Source organism: Denticeps clupeoides, chromosome 6 (assembly GCF_900700375.1).
Source record: "Denticeps clupeoides chromosome 6, fDenClu1.1, whole genome shotgun sequence".
NCBI classification, from domain to species: Eukaryota; Metazoa; Chordata; class Actinopteri; order Clupeiformes; family Denticipitidae; genus Denticeps; species Denticeps clupeoides.
In genome coordinates this window covers 16458799-16476262 of record NC_041712.1, presented here as the reverse complement: position 1 = coordinate 16476262, position 17464 = coordinate 16458799, and positions in this window count along the sequence as shown.

The window sequence follows — 17464 nt, the reverse complement described above, 5'->3', positions numbered from 1 at the left end:
CACCGCATTTCCTGAGCCTTTTAAATATATTAGGTGGTGTAGAGGGTGACTCAGATTTTTACCCCGGGCCATTGATCCTTCTAAAACACATCAGCTTTAAGAACTATCCATTCCTTTGCTATTATTTCCACCTCTTGACATCTGGCATTCTAACAAGAGAATCAATGTTATTCATTTTATTGCTCAGTGGACTTAATGTTGTGGCCTATTCGGTGGTCAGAGGTCTTGTGGAGATGTGAAGGGCAGCATATTGGGCAGGTGATATTGATGTTGTCGCTGACTGTCACCTCATTATTAGTCGAGCACTACTTTTCTTTTAATTATTTTCGTAACCTCCTGCTTTCTGTAATTGCACTGGCACATTAAAGTCAGGGAACAAAAGCTTAATCATCACCCCCATTAACAGCCAACTTGTCTCCTATTTGCGCTTAATGGACAGACCATTTTTGTTTTATCTAGGAGTTCCTCTGTCGACCACAAAATGACGGCTACTAAAGAACAAATTTGCCACTTTAGAGAATCAGGGCCAACAGTCAGTAATTAGCCTGTTCATGAGGCAATCTCTTTAATTATCCCCTCCAGTGGTGGACTCACAGACCGGACTTCCTGATTACGTGCCTATTGAATGTGAATTGTGTGACAACTGTTTCTTTGCACAACTTCCTAATTGAGTCTAGAAGAGGAGTCATTTACAAACGTGGACAGCTGAATTAAGCTGAAGTGCTCGCAGGGACATTTAAATGTTACAGGGAATGCGGTTTTATCTGTCACTCAAGTCATTTATCCCCAGTAACTGCACTTCCTGCGTCACTGAAAGTTTGTAAGTATACTGTAGATATATGCTTCAGATCAAGCCACAGCAGTTTAGAGCAACTGAGGTCAGGGATGTTCTGAAATACTATGTTTCTCTGGTTGGAGTCATGCTGTGGTTGATCTACTGCTGTGTATCCTTGTTATCATTGGTCCCTTGGTGATTGATGCTCTCCACGGGGTTTCTACTCAAACTCAAATCCCTTTTCCATGACCAAAAAGCAGAATTTCCATGATCACCGGTTTAAACAGATGTCCAATATCATGTTTGGGTGCTAAGCAGAAAAGGGCTTTTTAATTTAAAGGGGTTATAGAATTTAAAATGTTGAATACAGGAAGCTTGAATGGAACATACCAAAACCTCAACTCCATCTCACATCCTCTACATGCATGTTTTGCATCACTTTGGGTGAGCCAATCCATAAATTCTTTATTTTCTAGCCAAATTTCTTGCCCAGCATGTTTGGTAAGATAACAAGTGTAAGGACTTCTGTGGACACAGACTTTGCAAAGATTTAGCATTCTAGAATGTTGCACATTTTTTGAGCGGGAGAGGTATACATTATTGTCATGATTGTTAGAATGCCCACCCAGCAGAGAACCGTGTGGTGCGGCTCAGGGGAAAAAGCTATGATTGTGTGCACAGACGGGAGAAGAATGGGAGAAGAAGATGAACGAGATTGGCCACATGTTAACAGAGCTCTGATTCAATTTGGGTACTTTCTGTATTTCTTTCATCTCCACAAGTGGGACTTTGGACCTCCTATAGAAACTATATATCTGTAGATTGTTGCATAATTTGGCAAGCAAGCAGGGAGGAGTAGCGGGTTTTTGAATATTTTATTGCATTGAATTTCATTTCAATTGTTGTGTTGTAAGTAGCCATGGATTCTGAACACACTTATGATGTAATCTTAAAAAAAGCTGTTTATGTTGTAACTAGTGGTGGGCCATTATCGGCGTTAACGTGCTGCGTTAACGTGCTGCGTTAACGTGCTGCGTTAACGTGCTGCGTTAACGTGCTGCGTTAACGTGAGACTCTTATCGGGCGATAAAAAAAATAGCGCCGTTAATCTATTCACAAAGTTGGGTTGGGAGCTGGGTCTATACTGCGCAAGCTATTGTGCCGGAGTTAAATGGTTACACTAGATTTATAAGTATATTTCTTCTTTCTTGTGTCTTATATTTTCTTATTTTCTAAAGACTTTTATTTTGTTTTTGAGACGCGGTTCAGGTCTCTTGGACACATGGCGTGAGTTGTGAGGTGCGTGGGGTTTGTGTGCAAAAAGTTATTTCTTTCATTTTAATTTATGTACACATAAGGAATATTTCGCATGTGTGTTATTTTGTGAATGTTTTTTATGTTCTTTTAATACTGTATATTGTAGAGAGAGGTGCAGAAAGATGTGATGTGTGACGCGATGTTCTGACGCGATGTTCTGACGCGATGTTCTGACGCGATGTTCTGACGCGACCTTGCTTTTTGTACAGAATACACTTTGCACAGAAAATCTCTTGGGTGTCAGCTCATCATTTGTTGTTCAAGAAACGAAATCAAAAAGTTACACAACGCAGAAGAAGAACCGCTACACTATGATGACTTTCACCTTGATATTTTAGCGCGGATGTATACCTAGCTGAATTGCACTGTAGGGGGCGAGAACAAGTCTTCGAACTGTGAAATTACCACATCAAACGTGACGTGGTAACATGGATGCAGCTATTTAACTGAATAAACAGTTGGTAAACACAAGTACATCTTATTGAACATAATTTATTTTCATCACCGATTACTCTGGATAGTAAAACATCTTTCTCAAGCAGTTTGTGATGCATTTTGGAAACAGTCATTATTTGGGTAACACACATATTCTGAATGCCTTCGGCAGAATTCAAATGAGCCATTTTTATCTAGATTAATCTAGATTAATCTAAAATATAGATTAATCTAGATTAATTTAGATTACTCTGGATTAACCTAGATTAATTCCAAGATTACAGTGAGATTAATCTAGATAAAGAAAATTAATCTATGCCCACCTTTAGTTGTAACCCTAACCCTATCACTTCATTTATCACTGATGAACAAATTACAGAATTCTGCTCAGTTTATTGGTCTGTGAACAAGGTCCTCAGGATTCAACAGACAGGACAAGAGAATGGTGTTAAAGCTCTTGTACAATTTGTCAAGAACTTGGTACCCGATATACCACAAACTCTTCCTAGTATAAGTGACCCTGGCATTATGTGGCGTGTGGATAGAGCGTATAAAGGGACCCCTATTCTTAAAGTGTCCCCAGCCATAGAAGGCCTTTCAGATTTTCCAGTGACAGCTCAACTTCTGCTAATGAAACTGATTCTGAAAACGGTAGGACCCCCTTAATTTATAAGCCATGCAATAAGTCCCACCTAGCTCAAAAGCTTTTCTATATGCACACCAATCAAACACACCAACAGCTAAAGCCCAGTTCAGCTGGAGTTAGCCAACCAAGCAGTGACATTCTAAACCCACTCGATGTTCAGAAGATCATTGTGGACCATGTCATAAGGGATGATAACACAAGTGCCTTTGTCCTTTGTTACGAACACTTCCTAAATCCCCAGATGAAGCTGATTTTCAGACATGGTCACTTCATGTTGACCTCATGATTCAAGATAAAACTCCTGTAGATATGCAGCGTCATAAAATTTTAGAAAACCTTCTTCCTCCTGAACTGAATTCCTGACTTGAAGAACATGAGGACTGATTACCCCTTGTTCTCCATAGATTAAAATATTTTGGCTTAAAACTTTCACCCAAAAATAATGAAAATTTTTTAGAACATCTGTTAAATACCTCAGGCACGTGGTATCTGCAAAGGGGGTGGAGACGGACCTAGCCAAGACAGCTGCTTTGACGACATGGCCAAGGCCCAATAACAAAAGAGCTGAAGTCTTTCCTGGGATTTGTTGAATATTACCGGAGATTCATAAAGATCTACTCGAAAATTGTGTCAGAGGCATCAGTGTGTATCAGCACCAGATATGAGATCAGACACAACCCACATACATTAACTAGTTGAATGTCTGGCAATTAAGAACTCTGCAATTCCTGCAGAGATCTGTCAAACCGATATCCTTGGGTCTAGTATGTTGCCGGAAAAGTCACTTGATGATTGGACAAGTGAGCAACGACAAGATCCAGCCATTAGAAGGATAGTAGATATTTTGAAGGCAGGAAAATGACTCAAATACAGATTAAGGTGCCGGGAAGATAAAGATGTTTAGCTGATGTTTATGGATCAGTTCATCATTTTAAATGGGGTCTTGTACAAATAAGTATATATATCAAGGTCACCCTTTCCAGCAACTAGTCCTTCCAACGAAACTCAGGAAGACTGTATTGGAGAATCTTCATGACGATTCTATTGGCCATGCATCAGTGAAAAGGTCATAATTGGTGAGGGGTGTATTCGGAAAAAGGCGCAAGCTGAAAGACGAGCCCCCCTGGTGAATATAAAAACCAGCCGTCCTTTGGAGTTGGTGCGCATGGATTATCTTTCTCTGGAATGTGACAGAGTAGTAAGGGGAATAGTAAGTTATCTCACTCAGAGTATATCAAAAGATTGACAGAGCATTTGGAAATTCCAAACTTTGAAGAGAAGAGAGTACATTTATGTATGTTGAATGTAGATTGCTGGCTGGGTTTAACAGTAAGTAAATGTTCTGTTAAACCTTAACTAATTTTCTACTCCTCCTTGAGACCTGATCTTACAAGAGGCACTGACATGACGAGATTATGTATGTGTAGATTGTGCCCCTGATGTCTGATGACTAAACATGAATATTTCAACGAGTCAACAAAAACTGATGACATTTTAGTCTAATTTTAGTCAATGAAAATTGTGTTTTAGTCTTTAACCCAGTCAAAATAGTACAAGTTAATATTATTAGAACCAGTCAACCCCTTTTCATAATTCGTTATTTTATTATTATATTATTGTTACCTGATAGATTCAAAAATACCTTTTGAGAATGACACAAATATCGTTTTTCACAAAGCTGTGGCAATTTGCATATACTCCATAATGTTATGAAGAGTGATCTGATGAATTGCAAAATCCCCCTTTGCCATGAAAATTAACTTGATCCCAAAAAACATATCCACTGCATTTCAGTGTATATCCCTGCCACAAAAGGACCTGCTGAGATCATTTCAGTGAAAACATTGTTCTTCCTCTGTTAACCGTGCTGCAAGAAAAAACATGCAGTCATGATTGCGTGGCATAAAAGGTGCTTCACAGGCAAGGATATAACTGAGATTGGACCTAAATTATTGGATCAATAACATCAAGGCTTCAGGGTGCCCAAGAAAGTCCAGCAAGTTCCGGGACTGTCTCCTTAAGATGATTCAGCTGCAGGATAGGTGTGCCACCAGTGCAGAGCTTGCTCAGGAATGGCAGCAGAGAGGTGTGAATGCATCAAGAATTTTATAGGATGGCCTGGTGTCAAGAATTGTAAAGAAAGCCATCTTTCACCCATCAGAAATATCCTGAATCGAATTAATGCAGTGATTGTGTGTAATTGAAGTGACATCATATGTGCGACCAGATGGGTGATAAAGTAAACAAAAATTGTGATATAATAACAAAATTAAATGAGAGGAAATAAAATGTTGTTTCCTTTTTGTCAACAAAGTGAAGTGAAAGTGATTGTCATTGTGATACACAGCAGCACAGCACATGGTGCACACAGTGAAATGTGTCCTCTGCTTTTAACCCATCACTCTTAGTTAGCAGTGGGCAGCCATGACAGGCACCCGGGGAGCAGTGTGTGGGGACGATGCTTTGCTCAGTGGCACCTCAGTGGCACCATGGCCGATTGGGATTGGGAACCAGAAACCTTCTGATTATGGGGCTTCCTTAACCGCTAGGCCTCCACTGCCTCCAGTTATTGTCATCGTGATACACTGCAGCACACCACACGGGGCACACAATGAAATGTCTCCTCTTCTTTTAACCATGCATCATCTTGGTGAGCAGTGGGAAGCCATGATAGGTGCCCAGGAAGCAGTGTGTGGGGACGGTGCTTTGCTCAGTGGCACCTCAGTGGCACCTTGATGGATTCGAACCAGCAACCTTCTGATTATGGGGCCGCTTCCTTAATTGCTAGGCCACCACTTCCCCAATGCCCCACTGCCCCAAGACATTTTAGTCTAGTTTTTATATTCTAAACCATATTTAGTCTTGTTTTTATTCGTCAACAACATTACATGAAATTTTTCGCTGTAGTTATTATCACATCACCAGCATTTTTGTTGTGTCTTGTCTTCCTCATGTCAAAAAGGTTCGATTAAAAAGATATTTCATCATTAATTTTGTTGAAGATAACGAAAAAAATTGTCATTGTCAGGATTGACTGCAGCTGGGCTTATCACCGGTGGCCAATCCTGACAGCGCATAAAGGCCGGACATTTCCGCCCCTTCGGAAGGGACTGCATTTTCGTGGATGTTAGTGCACGTATGTGAAAGTGTATTTTCAGTTCTGGCAATCACCACACATCTGTGGAGACCCACGTCCCTCCCAGCAGTGTGGGGACAGCTGGTGGAAGAGGGCGACGGGAGGTCGCCAGCCAGCAACTGCGCTGCCGGGACTGCCTCGCAGGGAATCCGCCATTCCAGCTCCGTTCGCCCGGACGTTCCCCAGCAGAATGGCAGCGCAGCACCAGCGCCCCCGCCTGCTGGAGAAGACGTCCACGCCACACACCCACCACCATCTCCACCCACGAGCCCAGCCCCGTGTGGGACAGCCCAATGGTCCCGGGACCCTTCAGTGGGGCAGCAGACACGGATGAGATCACCACCATCCTCGCGTGTCTGTCTGGGTCAGCATGGGGCTGGGGCGCAGCCCTCTGGCAGCAGGGAGAGACAGGCAGAAGGAGTTTTTGGGACTTCCTGTCGAGACTGAGGGCAAAGTTTGATCGGCCAGGGCCTGAGCCAGGGATCGAACTCTGCCCCTCCACCACATCCAGTACCAGTCAGGATCCGGGGCAAGAAGACTCAGCACTGGCGGGCGACGAGAAGGTCGCTCCTCCTGAGATCCTGGCTGTGCCCCCTGAGGAGGTCCCGGAGAGCCCAGAGAGGGAGCCAGACAACCCTCTCTTCTGTCTGTCTCTGTCTGTGTGTGCGTGGCATTTGTGTCCGTATGTCGCCCACACCAGATGGCAACCCAGCGACGGAGCCGAACCCCAGGGAGGGAGTTCCTAACCTGACTGCACTGGTCCAAGACGAGGTGGACGAGCCCCAAGGTACCCCTAAGCCAGTCGGGGGGGGGTGCTCCCCCAAATAATTTTTTTTATTTGGGGGCTCCTCCTGAGGGGAGGGGAGGTAGGGAAGGTATGGAGCTGGGTCCTCCGGTAGCCAGTGAGGAGGGCGGGCCAGGCATGGACCTGTGTCTGCCTCCAGAGGGGTGCAGCGCCATAGAGCCCCCGGGTAGGCATGAGGACCCAGTTGGGACAGGCAGGAAGAGGGCCTGCTTGTCCCAACGGACGCAGAAGGGGCTAGCTGGATGGTCTGGCAATGCCCCCCCCTTGGTACCAGGGCCGTGCAGTGCATGGTCCCAGAAGGCACCAGCCTGGGGTGCCTGGAACGGTCGCCGGAGGCTCCAGGACCACCTCCCTGCGCGGTGCAAGGAAAGATGCAGGATTGACTGCAGCTGGGCTCATCACCGGTGGCCAATCCTGACTGCGCATAAAGGCTGGACATTTCCGCCCCTTCAGAAGGGACGCCATTTTCGTGGACGTTAGTGCACGTATGTGAATGTGTATTTTCAGTTCTGGCAATCGCCACACACATACGGGTTAGTTTTAGTTCTCCCCTGTGTTAAAATCCTTTTCGGCCACCGCGCCATTGTTTATTTGTATTTATGTATTGTTTGTTATAATAAAACCCCTTCCCAGCATGTCACACCTCTGCGCTTCCTTCCCCCGTAAGTCCGTAGTCATGACAGTCATGGAGTGCTTTAACTCATACACTTCAGCAGATTAAGGTCTCAATCACTATCGTGAAACTTGGCATATTCATGCTTATTAATGTACATTTACTCTGTATATTTACTTTCACAAAGTAATAAAATAACATTTTGCATTTAAAACTTGCCATAATAAGAAATAACAGCACATTACAAACTTCCTCCAGTTTAAAAACCATTTCAGTTGGTTAATTAGTTGGCTAATGTTTGCATTGAAGTGTCTTGTTCCCTTTTCATGACACATTCCTCTACCTTCTATTATAAAGTTCACCAGCCTGTATCAAGTGATATCATTTTATGGAAAAAGACAAATTGCTGGAGGCCTATATTAAGAACACATTTTGTGTGCAGAGGAAAATACCAGTGCTCTGTAACAGTATATATGTTGGGTGTCAGAAAAACATTTCACCACTTTAAAGGTTATAAGGCATTTTTTAAAAAAAGGTTCTTCTTCTTATTATTATTATTATTACTGTTATTATTAATATTTGTAGTACTTTTAATTGCTCTGTGGCTCTATACTGCAGAGTACAGCAGAACATGTGAACATGCACAGATAACCAGGTTACTGCAAAAACCATTCTAGTATAATACAGACACATAAGCACTATAAAACAACATAGGAATGATGTACAAGAAACATGTACAACACTTACATATTTATAGTACTAGGTTTTATTTCATGAATATAAATGTGACTATAAATATTTTTTCAATATTAATTCAAACTGTGATAATATTAGGATCATTATTGTTGTTGTTATGCTCAAACAATTTGCCACTTTCCAGAAATTGCTCCATTTCCCAGATTATTTTTATTAAGGGAATGGGGAAGACACATGGGTGCAATATTCCATATTATGCAGACCATGTCCATTTCTGTGGCCCCCGTCTACAGATCTAACCAGACTGGAATTCTTAGCTTTGTCCATAGCTGGAAAATTATATCATTTAGAGAGGCTGACACCTTAAATGATGCACCTACCATCACTTTAATGATGTGTTTAATATGCTGACACCTACCAGGCACCTGAATAAATGTATTAATAAACCTTTAAGAGCAGAAATATCCCCAACAATTAAAACATTTATTAATTTGGAGAGAGAAGGCAAAAGGCAGTGCTAAATGCAAGCAGTCTGGAGGTTTCCTGAGACCCTATTGAGCTGCCCAGCGTGACGTTAAACGCAGATAATGAAGAAATGGAAAATGGAGCACAAATTGACCCTTTCACAGCATGTTAAGTCAGTTTGTATGGGTACCTGTGGAGGCCATCCTACTTGCCATCAATAAAATAATTTAAGAACACATTATACTCCTTTAAAAGGCCCCATTTGTCTGGCCAGGTGATTTTTAAAAGACCCGTTGGATTAGAGACACCCTGCTTCAGGTACTTTTAAATCAGCACACAATCAATATGACTTAGGAAACCTTTGTGTATGAGTGAATATTAAAAAAAGGATATGTATTTGAAATGCATTTCCTCAGATTATGGCTTAATCAATAAGGGCTGCACTGGCAAGGATTGCATGCCGTTTCACCCATTTTATGCAATGTAAAAAAAATGATCTGAACTCATGTCAGTTATTATGACATTTATTATTTATGCTGTTAAACTGGAGGCATTAATGAGTTTGCGTGGCAACATATATTCACAGAATTCTTTCAATACAATGCGATCCATCAACAATGCATATTTCGTACCTATTCAGTAACAGATTTCAACAACAAAGGCATGGAGTAAAATCTCTAAAATCATCATCCCACCTACCATGTTTTTATCTGCAATTCTTATTTTGTCTTATTACATATATAAAAGGGCAAGAACATGAGATGGAAGTGGGGAGGGATATCAATAGCTTGTTTGCCATTCTAGGTGGTGCACACACAGGTGCTCGGTGAAAAAAGAGACTGTGTATCCTCGGGTTTCCTTGGGAAGAACTTGGGGCGTGAAGCAGTGATTTGGCATGTTAGTGAGTGTGTTGAGGCTAATCAGAGAGAGGGGCAACCGTAATGGACGGAATATGGGCAGAATCACAGATAGACAGGCTGCAGCAGGGAGCAAGTAATAAAACTAATTCCTCCTCTGTCTCTGTTACCGCACAGACGGAAAATGGGGTCAAGAAAGGTGCAGGCAGCACCAAATGAACAGCTGTTGCCTCCTCGCAGCGTGTAGCGGGGAAGCAGGAGCATGCCAAAGCAGAGCTGCCAACCCCCTCCGCCGGCAATGAATGCAAACGTATGTATGTCCAAATGAGGGCCAGGACCTGTGTATATTTCTCTCATTCTCCGTTTAATCATTTCTAAAGCTCGCCCGTCACCCACAATGTATCTGGAGCCACTCAATATACACAGGAAATGAAATGCCCGCTTGGTCTTTGGTAGATTGCTTTTCTTTCTTTCATTTTTTATTTTTTTTCTCTCCAATGTTTCTTTTGCGTGATGTATAAGCAATAGCTTATTACAAAGGCGGCCCCCGCGGGCGAATAAGGGACCGGCGCGCACATCGGAAATGCTTGAGCAAAGGTTCATGCTGTACAAGTATGCATACATATCTTAATGTCGTAACGCAACCGAATGTCCCGGGGAGCCCGGTGTCAATTCGCCGCAGATCCATATTTTATGGAAATTTATTACACGGCAAATTGGAATGGCTGTATTTGCCTCCCAGAACATATTGGCCTATACGTTCCTGGGTATGTAAACATTCCTTTCTGATTGACGACAGCCCTTTCAGAAATGGCTTCTTCGAGCCAAACCAATATGTCTAGTGGATATGAGCAAAAATAATGCCACAAGACTCATCATTTCTTATTCTTGTCTGTTCGGAACAGGGCTTTTTGTTTCTTGTTCTGCCTCTGGTTTGCCTCTGGCATCTAAATGACATTATGAAAGAAAAAGAACAAAAAAAAGCTCACAGAATGTTGCTTTTTTCCGCTTCGCACATTTAATCTCCCTCGTGCGCTACCCGAAACCCTGCAGCGCAAATCAATTAGGGCCAATCAGCAGAGACGTTAATGTTATAGCGTCCTAGAGGCAACAGGTTTAAACGGGGAGACGGTCAAAAGCGTGACAGGAAGAGAGAGAGGGGGAGAGAAGGAAGGCCGGGATGCAAATGCAATCTAAGACGGAAATGCATTAAGCCCTCCCCGTCAGGAACAATAATGGATTAAAGGCCACAGTTGCTCCACAGTTTGCCAGTCAATGTTCTTTATTTTCAGCATCACCCCAATTTCATCTCCTTCCTGTACCGTCGGAAAGAGTCGATTTGCCGTCAATTGCCATCTCAGGCAGCAGCATTAATGCGTGCCCACAAAAGGATGACACACTGCATTATCACCTCACTCGCTTCCAAATTAGAGGGGGCCGCCGCATCCGCGCAGCTTGTGACTTGTTAACACTATCAGCTATTTGTTGTGATTGGCCCTAATTCGCAGTGTCTAAAGATTTCATCAGGCATTTGATGACGGAAATAAACCACTGCCCACAGGGAAATTGCTCTGATTAATAGAATTAGGCATTGGAGGGGAATCAATAAGAGAAGCTGTTCATGTGGGGAATCAGCCAAGCTGCCAGTCAAGCGGAGACTTGTTATGCCGCCGCCGCCGCCTCCGCTGCCCGAAGAAATGTGGCCCATCAGCACATGGCGCATTCCTGTTAATGGGGTCTGGGCTCCGTGTGCGACTTAAAAAGCCAAGGATTAGCACCTGGGCTCGGCGGCAGCGTGCAATCTGTTCAGTAAATGGCCGAGCCATATGGGTCCTGTTGGATGTGGATTATTTCAATACAATGCGATCCATATCGGAAAGAAAGTACTGTAAAGCTTTCAAAGTAGGGCACAACAGCAAAAACACATGCCTATTACTTTGTCTTTGTACTTGCGGCCTTTCTTCGGCACAGCGGCTGCCGCCTCCTCCCAGCATTCTTAGCCCGTTAAGTGCTCTCAGTGAGAAGCCCTCCCGCTAATGCACCTCTGCCCCGACCCGAAAGCCCGGATAGCAGCCCCCCACCCCACTTTCCTCCATTGCCTTTGTGCCCAATTCCACTCTTTTGCATTGACTGTTGCTCGCTGGTGACTGACTGGGGCTTTGGGTGGGTGGTAAAGAGGGGTGGGGTGCGAGGGGGTGATGGGGGTTGTGCAGGGTGAAATCTGAACCCTCTGTCAACACAGTTCATTGGTGCTGAACATCATTTGTCATGTATGTACATGCAAGACAGTCAGAATAAACAAACATGTATGAGATAAGCAATTGGTTATCTGACAGATGCTTCAAGGATTCTGAGAGCATGTAAACACTTATTACAGACAAATAGGTACTCTTGGTCACATCTTAAAGCCCTAATGGTTTAGATAAGGGGAGGCATCGGCTGTGGTATGGGTGCCCTCTGGTGTCAGAAGAGTGTCAATACATTGTTGGACAAAAAGTTTTGGCAACACATTTAAAGACAAATATGAGTAAGATAAAGCAACATTCCCTTTTTACCCTGCCCCAGACACATATTCTATGAAGTAACTATCCATATAGTTACTTCGTTTGCAGATTTTAATGAGGGAATAAAAAAAAGAGGTGTGAGAGGTTCAGAGTTCAGAGGCATTAAAGGGTTAATGAGTTTCCTTTTTTTTTAATACAATCCAATTCACTAAAACAAAGATCTCTATTAATGAAGATTTACTGCCCTCTAGTGGTAAATAATACTCTAATATATATTCGTTTTTAGGTTTGTATTCTGTTCACATTAAAATGATTTTTTTCATAATCATATTATATCATAATTATTACACACCATTAGTAGTTCTATTATAAAAATAACTTGTTACATTTAACACATTTTTAACTATCATGACCATATGACAACCCTAATCACACTAAGCAGCGGAAAAGAGAATATCCTATTAGAAGGGTCTCTCCGTTGTCAGGGCGACTGCCTGACCTCCTCTTCTGGATATCCGGCTAAAGGACAGATGCCTGGAGACAGTGGGACTTTGCTTTATTACCCTCTGCCAAATACTCCTTTAATGCTGGTGCATTTTGTTTCCAAATTTTACACCAGCTTCCAGGCAGGGGATTCTGCCCAGGTCACTTGGCTAATCTGGAATTAATGGCCGGAGTCTGCTGGGAGAACAGCGAGTGGCATTGTGGGAGCTGGTAGCAGGTGCCCTGAAACGGCTACAGGGAAGAAAGGGACTATGAGATAATCACCACTGATTCGTTCCTCCTCTTCTCATTCCTGATGAAGATTGGAGCCATGCAGTCTAATGGTTTCTACTCATCATTTGTTTAACGAGAAGAAAGAGGGCGACTGATAAAAGAACAACAAAGAACACTGTTTAGGGAAAGAAATGGTGATTCAACATCTTATTTACCTGCTGTAAAGAATACTTTGTTCTTATCGGTTTTGTATATTGTTTGCCTGCAGGTTTGGTATGTATCATAGAGTCCAGTCAGATGTGACAATTTTATAATAGCTAAGCTGCCATTGTTGTAGACCTTTTATTAAAACTACAATTTAAAGTGTTGCTGTTCAATAATCTGTTTTATAAAAGATAAGCTATTTGTTCATAAGGTGCAAACAAACTTTGTTAGTCTTGGTTGTAATGTGCACACGTCTCTCAAAGATCAAAAAAACTTTTGATTTACTCTTCCTGTTTATCCCCATATGGATAAAGTGTGTGTATGTCTGTGTGCCCACATATTCTGTGGTGGTTAGATGGAGAATCCAATGCAAAAACAGTGTCCTCAGTTTTGTTCTATGAAAATAGAAAAATGTAGAGAAAAATATGCACACACATACGGGGTGTCACAATACTCAAAAGAAGAGGGGGACCCAGGCACTGATTAATTGCAACAATACTTTATTCTCACCTTTAATTCAAGACACTCAACTCACAAATACAAACCAGATTAAAACATAACTAACTCCAGATGCACGCTGAGGCACGCTGCCTCTGACCATAACCAAGATTTCCAACAAACTCATGAGGTTCAGTACCGGAACCCGGAGCACAGATGCAGGCACAGATAAATAGGGGGCTATCTGGTGTTGGGATTCAAGGGGGTGTGGCCTGCAATCAGCGCTCTGGGAACAGTCATGAGTGTCCAGTTGTCCCAGGATCCAAGGTGACACAAAGTGTCATTTGTCATTGTTAAACACAGCACAGCACAACTAAATGAGTCCTCTGCATTTAATCCATCACCATCTGTTAACGCAACTTTCTTCTTCGTCCTTTGGCTTCTCCCATTAAGGGTCACATCAGATGTTTTTTCGCACAATTGCCCTGTCATGTGCACATGTGCACATGTCACTTCGGTCACATGTGCTCAGTGTGAAACAAACCTTCTTGCCACAGCTCGCATTGATATGCCATCCTGGATGAGCTGCACCACCTGACTTGTGTGGGTTGTAGGCTCTGTCTCATGCTACCACTAGAGTGAAAGCACTGCCAGCATTCAAAAGTGACCGAAACATCGGCCAGAAAGCATAGAAACTGTGAAGTGGTCTGTGGTCACCACCTGCAGAACCACGCCTTTATTTGGGATGTCTTGCTAATTGCATAAAATTTCCACCGGTTTTCTATTCCATTTGCACAACAGCATGTCAAATTGATTGTCAATCAGTGCTGCTTCCTAAGTGGACAGAAGTGTTATTGACTTGGATTTACATTGTGTTAAGTGTTCCCCTGAAATTTTTTTGGGCAGTGAATTTAGTGAAAAGATTACTCAAGTACTGAATAAATGTTTGATCGTAATATCTCATTATTATTTTTTAGAAAATATATTCAGAGAAAAAATATATAAATGTGCTAATTCTGGTATTTCCTAATAATAATAATAATAATAATAATAATAATAATAACTTATCGAAGTATGATTTGTAGTTTGTAGTTAATGGACTAAATCTGAGCATACAAATGATCATATATATATGTGTGTGTGTGTGTGTTAGCATTCATATATTAAATAAAACAGCGAAACAGTAACACTTATTACTAGCTAATTACTAAACTAGCTTATCGCACCATAAACAAAATGTTTATGAATTCTAAAAGGGTCTATACGAAAGACCAGGATTCTGTAATCTTACTGTAACCTTTGTTTTTAGCACTGGAGACAGTTGCACTTGGCATATTTCATTCCATGTTTGTGTTGCTATGGCGCCACGTTTGTGTGTGTGGTCTTGTGACTGTATGGCTATGTCTGATTGGTGAAACAGCATCATGTGATTATTATTGTTATTTCTGAAAGGTGAAACAAAGTGGTGGCCTAGCAGTGGTGTAAGGTGGCCAAGCAAGTAAATAAAAACAGACCCGTCATCAGAAGGTTGCCGGTTAGAATCCCGAACCGCCAATGTGCCACTGAGCAAAGCACCGTCCCCACACACTGCACCCATTGCACCCAGCTGCCCACTGCTCACTAAAGGTGATGGTTTAAAAGCAGAGGACACATTTGGTTGTGTCACCGTGTGTTGTGCTTGCTGTGCTTCACAATGACATCATTTTTTTTTTTTTTAGTCATGTGTTAGATCTACTGGCGGCATCTTTCCAGCAAAAATAAAGCATATCTAAAGGATTCCATTAATGGATGGATCTAATAAATGGTTTATAATAAAGTAAAGGGTTGAGTGTTGCCCAATGTAGTGTAGTTTCTAATTTACAAATGTACTCAAGTAAAAGTGAAAAGTATGGCGTTGTAAACCTGCTCTTAGAAGTCTGTTTTTTTCAAACGGTTATTCAAATAAATGTAACAGAGCAAATGTAACTTGTTACTACCCGCCCCTGAAAACGACATACATTTTAAACAAAATTCATCCCCTCATCAAAATCTCAGCTCAAAAGCCAAAGAGTCACCAGCAAAACCAGTATCCAAAGGACATTTGCAGGCCTATGCCATTTGCCCACAGGATGGACGTTTTTTTAACATTAAATTTCTCTAAAGCCCAAATTGAGATACACTTAGTTGAAAGTCACAGAAGGCAGAGACGCTAAAAACTACTTTTGACTGTAGAAATGCACTTTTGTCATAAGAGTGGCCAGCATTTTCCTTTTATTCTGAGTTTCTTGCATTTAGACCACCCTCTTTTGCCACTTTCACTGAGGCAGCTGCTGTCTGCTTGCAAAAATGGGTTCCTTTCACCATTGCTGAGCGGCAGAAAATATCTGTATTTTTAGCTAAATTTTAGAAATACAACAAAGCCTCAGTACACATAGAAAAGGTTTTAAAGGGCATTCATTGTGTAAGTCTAATTACAAACAGCATTTTTTTTTAAAAAACTCGCCAAACAATTTTTTTAAAAACTTGCCCAACCACATGATTATTCTCTCTCTTTTTATTATTATTAATATTTTAAAATGGGTTCTGGAGGGGTGGGGTGGAATTGTCATTCATTTGTTAACTAACAATAACTGAGCAGAGTTCTAAATGCAATTTGTACCTGTTTTTTTTAGTGTTGTGCAAGTATTTGAGAGACTCATGGACCAAAATTATGCAGCCAGACAAGTATTTTAATAGAGGTTGCACACATGGATTTGATGGTGATCTACAGCTCTTCAAATCTTACTCACCAGTCAGTGCATTCTACATAGAGAGAGGTTTCATCTCAGTTCTTGACTGATGTCTCCTGACTGCTTGGTTTTAATCTGTGTGCAACTTGAATGAAATCTGTATCAAATCTATGCTATTCCAAATGAAAGAGAAGTGAGAAGTCACCTTTCAGATTTATAAATCTTTTACTTCTGTAAAGCTTTTACTTTTGAAAAGGAGTAAAGAAACAAATCCATATAAGTGCCTCATGTCCTGCAAGCTAACTGATCATTTGTTAAAATTTCAGTTCACCTATGAAAAATCTGCCTGTAGACAAAATCACCCACAGAAGGTTGCCATGCCACAAAATTGTAGGACCCAATCGCAGATGACTTCCATAACCTTCAGTAACAACTCAAAAGGACAAAACGCCATGACAGGTGCTTACTTTGCTCAGTGGCACCTCAGTGGCACCTTGGCAGAGCGGGATTCTAACCGGCAACCTTCTGATTACAGGGTCGCTTCCTTAACCGCTGGGCTACCACCGCCCCGCTAGGCCAACACTCAGACTTGACTATGACTCAGACAAGGGAACACAATCATTTTAGTCACATCCAAGGCGATTGTGGGGTTCACAGTGAAATACCAGAAACCAGTGCAACCTTATAAAGTGATGGGAATCAGAAGGGCGTGGCCTACATTCATTGAACGGGGAATTCATGTCAGTGGCATGAAGTTCCATTTAATAACATGTTTATGCTTATGCATTTTTAGGAGCATTATTATGACAAAATATTTGTGATACTGAAGGTAAGGATGTCATAAGATATAAAGTAAAGTAAAATTTAGACTGTCCTATGATGGTTCATGATGGTTATTTGCTGGATATTTGCATTCTCCAGTGACTGCCTTGCGATATGCAGAATTAATTAAAACAAGAATAAAAAAAAAACGATTTTGCCAAAATAATTTTTCCTGGCTGATTCTTTTCAGCAACATCTTACAGTACTTCTACAGTGCTGATAATTTGGGTTTTTACTTTTACATCTTAAATCTCAGGAAAATTGTTTTACTGCTTCCAGAACCGGCCTTGGAAACCAAATAGACTTCCAAGTGCCATCTATTTATT